Below are 11477 nucleotides of genomic sequence, written 5' to 3'. Positions count from 1 at the left end.
GCTACACGTCAGTCATCTGGCTCACACCCCTCCACCTCCCAGAGAGGTTTCAGAAAGTTCCTGTGGTGATAGCACACTCCACTGGCAAGCTACAAAATGCAGACCTCCCTATCATAGCAGGACATTTTCCTTGAAGGCTAATTTCCCAACAAATTACCCTTTAAAGCCACCCAAAATTCGTTCCTATCTGAGTCAGGAGTTGTTAGTTGGATCTGATAGGATTCTCATAAAGAAACCTGTTGGGACTTTTTGGCTGCCTAGTTTCTGAACCCCTTTTCTGTTTGGAGAATCCTCGACTGAACCAGGTACTTTCCCAGCTCCCCTTGCTGCTAGAAGATGGGCAGCAAGTGGGTCAATCAGATGCACCCACACCAGGTTTTGAATCAAGAGATGCAAGGAAGCAGGGATGAGCGAATCCTCTTCAGGGATGGCGGTAAGGGCAGCAACACACAGTTTCCAGGTGGAAGCGGCAGCTGGGGGCAGCCAGCACCTATGGCAGAACCCTGGGTCAGGAGCATGGCAGGCCTGAGGCACAGCTTCTGTGCAGCTCCAGTTGGGTCAGCTTTGGTTGCCCTGCCCTTTTCCCAAGCCTGAACCTGCAACTGTCCTTGTGAACATTCATTTTCTCCTTAAATCGGCCAGCCCTTTCTGTTGCTTGCATTTCTTCCTTGGATCATTTCATGGGTTGCAGGCAAGAAACTCAGCCTGCGTGCAAAGGGGTTGGAACCAGGGACTGGAAGCCTCCAGGACCCACCCCCAGATGGCTTCCCAGTCCGCAGTCCACAGTCCACATGGTCTCTCACTCTGCTTCTCTCAGAATATCAACTTTATTCAAATTTATTCTCTAAAAAAATGAAAAGTTACTTAATTATAAAAGTAATATTGCTTAAATATAAAAAGTTCCATCAATTCAGAACTATACAGAGTCAAAAGAGAAGTCCCCCTTTCTCCCTCTAGCATATTCTCTCCACAGAAGTGCTGTGAGCAGATTGGTGGGAGCGCTTAGTCAGTGTCCTCGGAAGCATTGCACACCCGTATGTGCATATGCCTATCGCGGCAAAGTTTGACCTAGGCATCATCCTTCGTGCCAGCCCTTCTGAAGGGAAGCTGACAAACACTCCTGGGTGCTCATATCTAAGGCAGAACCCATTTGTAGGAGATCACAGATGTAATCAATCATTCATTCATTCAACAAACATTTATTGGGTGCCTACTGTGTGCCAAGTATTATTCTAGTTCCTCAGTGAAGATCTTTGCCCTCATGAAGCTATGAAGGAAAAGCAGAGAACATACATAATAAATAACAGAATTACATACTACATTAGAAGGGCAGAGCTGCAGTGAGGGGAAAGCAGAGAAGGGCATAGGGGTCAGTAGCAGAGGTGTGTGGGAAAGTGGGTGGTCAAAGCCTCAATGGTAGATTGACTGGAACAAAGCCTTTAAGGAGGAGAGGAATCAGACACGCAGATTTCTGAAGAAGCACATTCCAGGCAGAGGGAACAGCCAGTGCAAACACCCTGAGGCAAGGCTGTGCCTGGTATCTCCAAGAACCAGCAGGAGCCAGTCTGCTGGAGCGGAAGGCATTGAAGAAGTCATGTGGACCTTCCTTTGGTGAGACTTTGGCTCCTGATCTGAGTGAAATGGCCCAATGCCGGGTCTGAGCAAAGGGTGGCCTGGCCTGATTTACGTCTGGGAGCAGGGCCCGGGCAGCCAGGAAGGGACAGCATCATCCAGGTGCCAGCAGCTCCCACCAGAGTGTCAGTGTTGAGAAGCAGTTGAATATTTGATACATTTGGAAGAATAATCTAATAATCTGGGTATGAATCTGAGGAGCCCACGATGGCACGGAGGCTCCGGGTGGTTGACTTGTTTACATGAGCAGCTGGAGTTACCTGTATCTGAGAAGGGGCAGGTGGAGCAGTGCTATTTTTCACAGGGGACTGATGTTAGGATTTCCATTTTAGAAGACTGAACTTGAGATAACCATTAGGTAATTATTTCTTAAAACCTCAGTCCACAGAGCTGTGGAGGTGGTGGTCTGTTGTTATTGGTTCTAACCTTCCCTAGGGGAGGAGACTTTAACTCCTGTCTCCAAATTCAAATGAAAGCTTGCTGGACCTGAGTGGCCCTGCTTAAGTCCAAGGGAGGGCCAGGCATGGATATGGTGCCACATAATGCCACGAGGGTCTACAGGGTGCCAGGCTCAGGCCCAGGACTCAGTCACCTAGATCAGGTCTGTGCTTTAGAGAACAATGGCTGAGCAGGTGGGAACTCTGGGAGCCGTAATCTGTTTGAGCTTGGAACAGCAGGGAACTGCACCCTAGCGGACTTGCACACACCGAGCAGGAGCAAGCTCTACAGCAACGCTGGAAAGCAAAAGAAAGCCTCCCACTGCCCATTGTCTTCATGTCTGACTACTTACTTACTCCTCCTGTCTACATCCTCACTGCACATATTCCATTTTGTTTTTATCTGCTAATCTGATTGGCAGAAAATGATTGTTTCATTGTGCATTTTTATAATTCCTAGAGGGGTTTGAGCAACCTATGTAAGTACTGACTTACACTGAATTATTGCTATTCCTGTTATTGACTTTCTGCTACCCTTTTTTCTTGATGTCTCTTTATTATATTTTCTCTCTGCGGGACAGTTCTCTGTTCTGTGTAACATGCATGTCAAACTCAAAGGCTAACACGGGCCAAATAAACAAGGTTTAAGTTTATGTGGGCCGCAAAGAAACAAAAGCCTCAATTTTCATAGAAATGTAGGTTTATTTCAATAGAGACATACTGAATACAAAGGGCTGAAATAAATGAGTCATCATTAACATAAAATAATAGAACATTTTAATAAAAATTAATATTTTTTCTTGAACATTAACTTACCAGACACTGAATAACTGCATAAATTAATAAGTGTAATGCAAATAAACCTATGCTTCTTGTTCTCTGAAAGTAAAGTATTTCCTGCTGTGCACACCAAACAAGTCAGTACAAGACTAATGATGTGGCAATCGGCTGCTAAAATATCCGCTGCTAGGATTAGTGGAGAGAAACGGTGTGCCTGCGCGGAAGGCGCAGAAGGGAAATAAATGCAACATGATTATAGTAATCAGTCATTAGCGAACTATGTAGTTTGTTATTAATAACTGGAGGCTCAATGCCGCTGAGGCTGGGGGCCTTTGCCGTGGCCCCTGCCCACCCGCCTCTGCCTCGGCCCCCGCCCACTGCAGCTTTGTCCAGAAGGAAGGACGTCCAGAAGGACATCTGGTCTAATTAGCATATTATGCTTTGTTATTATAGATTATTATAGATTATATATAACAGGATATTGTAAAACTAAGTAACAACATTTTTATTAAAACGTTTCTTACATACTGTAATTGGCTGGGCCACAAAAATATTTGTTGTGGGCCACATGCGGCCCATGGGCCACGAGTCTGACATGCTTGGTGTAACACTTGGGTGTCAGCCTGGCTGCCTGGCAGCTCAGTTTAAGTGTCAGCATAAACTAACCAGGGTTTCTGAGCCCACTTCCAAACGTGTGGGAGAGATCACTGCACTAATCTGATAGATCTAGTTTCTACCCCTGGGCCAATGAGCTCGCAGATGGCTCTGTTCATTCAGCCCACTGCCTGGGTAGAATTTCTGATAAACAGGGATGTAGAAGCAGGAAGTGATGGTGGAAGAAATGACTGGCAGCTCTAATTCATTTTATAGCAAGGGGGTATCTTCCAGATAATTCCAGCGATGGAAGTCACAGTGATCACCAGTGGCCAAGTATGTGGCCAAGTATGTGGCTTGGACTTAACCATAGGTACTTAGGAACCTACATATATTTTGAGCATGGTGAGGACATTTGCAAAGGGGTGTTATAGGAATTTTATTCTGACAGAGTGTGTTAGACAGGGGAGGAAGGAAAGGAGTAAAGGAGGAAGATTCCACTGGAAAGATACTCTAACAACCACCACAAGGCAAAAAAAAAAAAAATGGACATGCAGGAAAGAAAAGCAGGCTGCCACCCCATATATTTAGGCAGTATCCTCTCAGGTGAGACACAGCTCAAAAGACACGGTGCTATTTTATCAGAGCAGCTCAGAATATAACATAAGATGCTAACAACTCAAACCACTGCATTTACCCACGTTAACTGACTAATCTCAACAATTGGGAACTCAGCAAGTTCATGCCTGGTCAACTATTATAAACATTTGGGTTTTAATTAGCACTACTGTTGTTTTATTAAAACAGACAGACGTTTTATACAATTCACTCCTAGCCTCACCTCCAAATCTTTTCAACATTGTTGGCTATGTTTGTGATATACTTGTTACGCTGTCCTGTCTGAGGTCAGGGTGTGGATGAGAATGTGGTGAGCATACCACATTCCTATATGAGTATAGGAGCAAAGGCCTCTGGAAAAAACAGGTTACCTCTAACTAGCCACACCTCTGTTGTCATACCACATAACACAGGAAAAGCCAGTGTATCTATGATATAGCTATAATAAAATGTTACTGATTCAGAACCCCCAAAATATAGGCTGAGAGAAGGAAAGATCTAGGGAAATAAACTGGTCATGAACTTCAACCTAGCACTTTCTGAAACCACTGAGCAATGTAAACCCTCCCACATTTAACTGATAGGAACTTTCATAAGATCACATGAAGCTAAGTGGTCAGGGGAAGTACAGGTCAGAACAGGAGGGAAGGGATGCTCTGGAATGAATTCTCTCTAAGTGCAAGTTAAGGGCAAACTTACTGTGTGGTTGGGGATTTGTGATCTTTGTGTGAGAAGTGAGAGAGAGACCGGGTTGAACTCAGACAGTGTTTGTATAGCCAAGTGGCACAATGTCCTTGGCCAGGATGCCAGATGAATTAGTAGCAATTCAGCCCATGGAGCCACTAAGTTAGAATGAAAATCTGTGAATGCAAACCAGGGCGTAAGAATGAGACACTGAACCAAGGCCTGCCGTAAGCAAATGTGTGAGTGGAGTTTGTGTTTGCTCTGTCTTCCTCTTTTTGACCTTCTTCTTTAATACCTTCCAGTCCCGAGGTTTTGAACATTCCATCTTGTCCTGCCTAGAGAACTTTTCATGTTCCAAGTTTCACTCCTTTCTTTACAACCCACCCAGTGGGTTTCTCTGTAGCCTGGTCTCAGTAATTCATCATGAGGAAGCCAAGCTAATACATTATGTCTCACTGAAGGGTGATTGCGGGGAAGCCAGTTAGTGATGTCTCCCTTCTTGAGGACATTACACACAGCACTTGAGGCACATGGAAATAGCAGTTCAGGCAGACGACTCTTCCTAGTTATCAACCCCAGATCAAACCCAATAGGTGGTTGCTGACTTTAACTCCACAGAAGGCTATTCAAAGGTGTGAAGTGACATAGCATATAAGTGTAGTCATTAATAAGACAAAAGAATCACCTAGATGCGCAGGGACTGGCTGGCCTTTGTGATTTCCTAAAAGGAAAACAGCTGCACATTTTCAGTTAACACAAGTGGGTTCTGATTTAAAACAGTGCTTTAGAAACCAAAGGTAAAGTCATTATGAGAGAAAATAATTTTTTTTTCTAATTTTCCTTGTATAAAAAAACAACATCTAATTGCATGTGGAGACTCTCGTGGGACCAGGTTTATTTGTTGTATTCTGACTGCAGAAGGTGGTTGATTTTCTGGCCTTCGTTTCTTTCTGTAAAGTGAGTGGCAATGCTGAGACAGGCCTCAAGCTCCTGAGAACTTGGCTCCCTCACCTTGGGTTCCCCTACATTCCCTCAGTCACACAGAGCTGTGAGGTTGAATCTATCTCCTTTGTTGGTTTTGAAGTTTCTGTGATTCACAAATTCTCCTTTTCCTGTCTTTCCCTAGACTCCCAGTTTTTGTCCTATCCCACTTTCTAATTGGTTCTTTTGCCATTACCTGAAAAAAAAAAACAAGTAATCAAGTGTCTATTCTTGATTATGGCTACTCAGTTTCAGCACTGAAGGGACTGTCCTTACCTTTTCTGATTATCTTGTCCTTCTTAGCCATAACTACATTTCGGTAGAAAAGTGTTTTATTTTCACAGGCTGTACAAACAACAATTAATCTCTGTAATATCCCTATAGTTTGCCAAGTACTCATACTAGGTTGCAAGCATCATAAAATTGTTTTTACTGACGATTAAAAATGGTGACAGAGTAAGTGAATGCTGCATGGACATGCTCCCAGGAACAAACTAAAATACAGAAAAACTTCCTGAATAATCAACGAAAAACTTGCAGGAGAGAACCCTAATACCTGAGGACTGAAAGTGGAGACCCCATAGAGACTGGTAGGAGAGGTGGAGGTGTGAAAGGGCTGGCCAAGTACCCACAGACAGCAACTGAAATCCTGGAGAGATATCTCAGCTGTGAGGGGTTGCCAATGAAAAATCTGAGGTCTAATCTCCAAGCTGGGCCCCCTAGCAGAAAGCACCAAAACTAAGAAGGTACCCACATAACATCTGGCTATGAAAAGAAGTGGGGTGCTGTCTGCCAGGGAGTGACAGCTGAAAGTTCAGGCACCCTGTTAAAAGACCAATGCACAAAATTCCCTGTGGAGCCACCCACCTTGTGCTTTGGCAGAGGGAGGGTGAAGTGTATTATAGCTGTGATAGCAGAAGCCAGGACTGGGGCCTTGAGGGTTAGAGCTCAGAAGACAGACACCCCAAGTTTCCTGGGCTGAGTCATTCCCTCACACAGCAGAGAGCATCTTTCCCACATTTTCCTTGCCTCAGGAGAAGACAGTTGACACACCCTACTGGAAAACACCATGCCCTGAGGCCACTTAAGAGATTAAAAATAACAATTAGCCTTTATACTGAAGCAACTGCCCCACCCTGTTGAAAAAAAACTCTCGCCACACCTGAGGACAATTGCCTGGGGGGCAATTCAAATTGGAATCCTATCAGTCTATAGGCAGAGGAGGTCTCTGGAGGCTTTGAGTCTTTGCCTGATCTAATTACTCAGAAACAGCCTTTAACACTGTCCTACACTAGAGAATGAGAGATGTAGAGTATCTACCTAATACATAGTCACAAATCCAAACAGACAGCCAAAATGAGGAGACAAAGAAACAACCCCCAAATGAAAGAACTAGAGAATTCACCAGAAGAAGAGATAAATGAAACAGAGATAAGAAATTGATCTGAAACAGAGTTCAGAATAATGATGGTAAAGATGCTCAACAGCATGAAAGAAGATATGATAACTATGAAAAAAGAACATTCTGAGATAAAGAATGACATAACACAAATAAATAAAACATTGGAAGGAATACACAGAAGATTAGGGGAAGCTGAGGATCCAATAAGTAAATTAAAAGGCAGAGTTGAAAATATCACTCAATCAGAGAACCAAATGCCAGAAGAGGCAGAAAGAGAGAAAGGAATAGAGAACGTGTTTAAAGAAATAATGGCAGAAAACTTCCCTAAACTGATAAAGGAAAAAGTCACACAAGTTCAGGAGGCACAGAGAACCCCAAGCAAGAAGAACCCAAACAGGTCCATACCCAGACACATCATAATTAAAATGCCAAAAATTAAAGACAAAGAGAAAAGAAAACTGTTACATAACAAAGGAGTTCCCATAAGGTTGACACCTGATTTCTCACTAGAAACTCTACAGGCCAGAATGGAATGGTGTGAAGTACTCAAGGTAATGGAAAGCAAGGATCTGAGACCAACATTACTATATCTAGCAAGGCTATCATTCAAAATAGATGGTCAAATAAAGAGCTTCTCAGAAAAAAGAAAACAAAAAAAGGCTAAAGGAGTACATCACCACCAAGCCAGCATTACAAGAAATGATAAAGGGACTGTTGCAATGAGAAGGAGAAATAGAGAGAGAAACCTAGACATACAGAATTAAAATGGCAATAATAACTGTAAATGTAAATGGATTAAGTGCTCCAATAAAAAGGTGTAGAGTAGCTGAATGGATACAGACAGCCAACTATATGCTGTCTACAAGAGACCCACTTAACTAAGAAGATAAAAGACCTGTACTCGGAAAACTAGAGGACATTGATAAAAGAGATAGAGGAAGACATAAACAAATGGAAGAATATATCGTATTCATGGATTGGTAGAATCAATGTCATTAAAATGTCGATACTACCCAAAGCAATCTATAGATTCAATGCAATTCCCATTAAGATACCAATGGCATATTTCACAGACCTACAATAAACACTCCAAAAATTCACCTGGAATAAAAAAGGACCCCGAATAGCCATGGCAATCCTGAGAAAGAAGAACAAAGTCAGAGGGATTACAATACCAGATATCAAGTTATATTACAAAGCTATTGTTTTAAAAAATGCCTGGTACTGGCACAAGAACAGACATATAGACCAATGGAACGAACAGAGAACCCAGAAATCAACCCAAGCCATTATGCTCAATTAATATTTGACAAAGGAGGCAAGAGTATGCAATGGTGTCAAGACAGTCTCTTCAATAAATGGTGTTGAGAAAATTGAACAGATACATGCATAAAATGAAACTAGACCTCCAACTTACATCATACACAAAAATAAACTCAAAATAGATAAAGGACTTAAATGTAAGATGGGAAACCATAAAAATCTTAGAAGAATCATAGGCAGCAAAATAGCAGACATTTGTCGTAGCAATATCTTTACTGTTATAGCTCCTAAGGCAATGGAAATTAAGGAGAAAAGAAACACATGGGACTACATCAAAATAAAAAGCTTCTGCACAGCAAAAACAAACAAACAAAAAAAACTAAAACAAAAACAAAACCCATCAACAAAACAACAAGAAAGCCCACTGCATGGGAGAACATATTTGCCAATGTTATCACCGATAAGGGTTTAATCTCCAAAATTTACAGAGAACTTATACAACTTAACAAAAGGAAGACAAACAATATTTAAAAAAAGGGGGGGCGGGGGGCAAAGGAACTAAAGAGACACTTTTCAAAAGAGGACATACGGAACGTTAAAAAACATATGAAAACATGCTCAAAGTCACTAATCATCTGAGAGATGCAAATCAAAACGACAATGAGATACCATCTCACACCTGTCAGAATGGCAATCATCAACAAATCAACAAATGACAAGTGCTGGCGAGGTTTCAGAGAAAAAGGAACCCTCCTGCACTGCTGATGAGAATGCAGACTGGTGCAGCCACTGTGGAAAACAGTATGGAGATTCCTCAAAAAATTAAAAATGGAACTCCCATTTGACCCAGTGATCCCACTTTTAGGAATATATCTCAAGAAACTAGAAACACTAATCAGAAAAATATGCACCCCTATATTCATAGGAGCACAATTTACAATAGCTAAGATTTGGAAACAGCCTAAATGCCCATCAACAGATGAGTGGATTAAAAAACTGTGGTACATTTACACAGTGAAATAAAATAATGTACATATTAGGTCTTAATATTAGACAGAGCAATTCTTCCCAAAGAAAATAAAATAATGTACAAATTAAGACTTAACATTAGACAGAGCAATTCCTCCTACTTTTTTTTTTTTCAAAACTGTTAGCTATTCTAGGTTCTGTGTGCTTCCTTGTAGATTTTAGAGTTAGTTTGTCTTTATCTATAGAAATCTTGCTGACAACAATAAAAAATAAATAAATCATTCTGAAATTTCAGTAGGAGTTACATTATATTGAGACATCAATTTGGGGAGATTGACATCTTTCCTATGTTGAGTCTTCTGATTTTTGAATATAGTATTTCTCCATTTCTTTAGGTGATTTTTTATTTCTCATTCTAATTCTAAATGTTATCTTAAACTTTAAAGTGTTGTTACAAAGACAGCAAATTCCTTTGTCAATTGCATTATAATCAAATCATTACCATGTCATTTTAAATATTTTTTGTCATTTAAAGACAGTCATTATTTAACTCATGCATTTGCAAAAATGTTACATCTTCTGACTTGTTCTAAAATATGAATTTCTAAGAATAAATTTTCAGATTATACTTTTAAAATAAATAAAGATTTATAGAACTCTAAAAAAAAGACTTAATGTGTAACTATAATAATGAATACAATATAATATGGGTAGAGACACAGACACACAGATGATGGAAGAGAATAGAGAAACAGAAATAAACTCACACAAATATGCCCAAATTATTTTTATAAAGGGGAAAGTTCAACTCCATGGAGGAAACATAGCCTTTTCAAATGCTGCTGGAGTAATTGAACAACAAAAAAAGTGATAATCAGAACTTCATACCTTATACTAAAATTAACTTGAAATGAGCCACATACTTAAATATGAAAAGGTAAAACAAAACATTTAGGAAAACATCAGGAGAAAATCATCAGGACCAGCCTGGGTGAAGTGTTCTTAAACTTCATACCAAAAGCATGATCCATGAAGGAAAAATTGATGATTGGATCTCAAAAATTTTGCTCTGTAAAGACGTTGTTAAGAGAATTAAAAGACAGTCCAAGAGTAAACATTTGCAAGCCACACATCCAACAAAGAGGCTGTATGTAGAATTACAGCATACAGACTCAAATTTCAACAGTAAAAATGAATCCAATTTAAAATGCTAAAAGACATAAAAAGACACTTTACTAGAAAGGATGTGCAGTTAGTTGACATGGAAATATGTTCAGCATCATTAGCCATTAGGGAAATGCAAATTCAAACCACAATGATATTCCATTCTATAACTATGAAAATGGCTGAAATAAATGATAACACCAAATGTTGGTAAGGATATGAAGAAAGTATATCGCTCATTCCTGGTGGTAATGTAAAACAGGAATCACTCTGGTAAAAAGTATAGCCATTTTTCTAACACTAAACCTGTTTACTACATAATCCAGCAATTTACACTCTTGGGTATTGTTCTAGAGAAATGAAAACATTCACACAAAAACCTGTGCACTGATGTTTGCAGCAGCTTTATTTATAACGAGAGCCCTGGTGCACAGATTCATGCACATTGAAAGGAAATTAATTAGAAGGTGGCTGGCAGGGTGGGACTGGGGAGACAGGCTGGACATGCCCTGGAGCCAACCTCCCACTGTCCCTGCCAACCGGCCACACCTGGGGAAGTGCTGGGATTTGAAGGGCGTCTGCAGAGTGAGCAGGGTCCCTCTGGCAGGTGGGGTCCCTTGGCCTGGCCTGTGGGATTGGGCTGAAACCAGCTCTCCGTCATCTCCCGAGGGGTCCCAGATTGTGAGAGGGCAGTTCACCGCAGCTTGGCAACTCCTGCATTGAGCATCTGCCCCCTGGTGGTCAGTGTGCATCATAGCTACCAGCCAGACGGTCAGTTGGTCAGATGATCGCTTAGCCTTTTATATATATAGATAGCTAATAGCTCCAAGAAACCCAAATGCTCTCCAATGGGTGACTGGTTAAGTAAATCATGATACGTACATACCCTGATATATACTACTTAACAGTAAAAGTGACCATTGATCCACACAAGTTGGACAGATATCAGGAGA

The sequence above is a fragment of the Cnephaeus nilssonii genome (assembly GCF_951640355.1).
Source record: "Cnephaeus nilssonii genome assembly, chromosome: 7".
NCBI lineage: Eukaryota > Metazoa > Chordata > Mammalia > Chiroptera > Vespertilionidae > Cnephaeus > Cnephaeus nilssonii.
The sequence above is the reverse complement of the archived record's forward strand: the minus strand, read 5'-3'. Positions refer to the sequence as shown.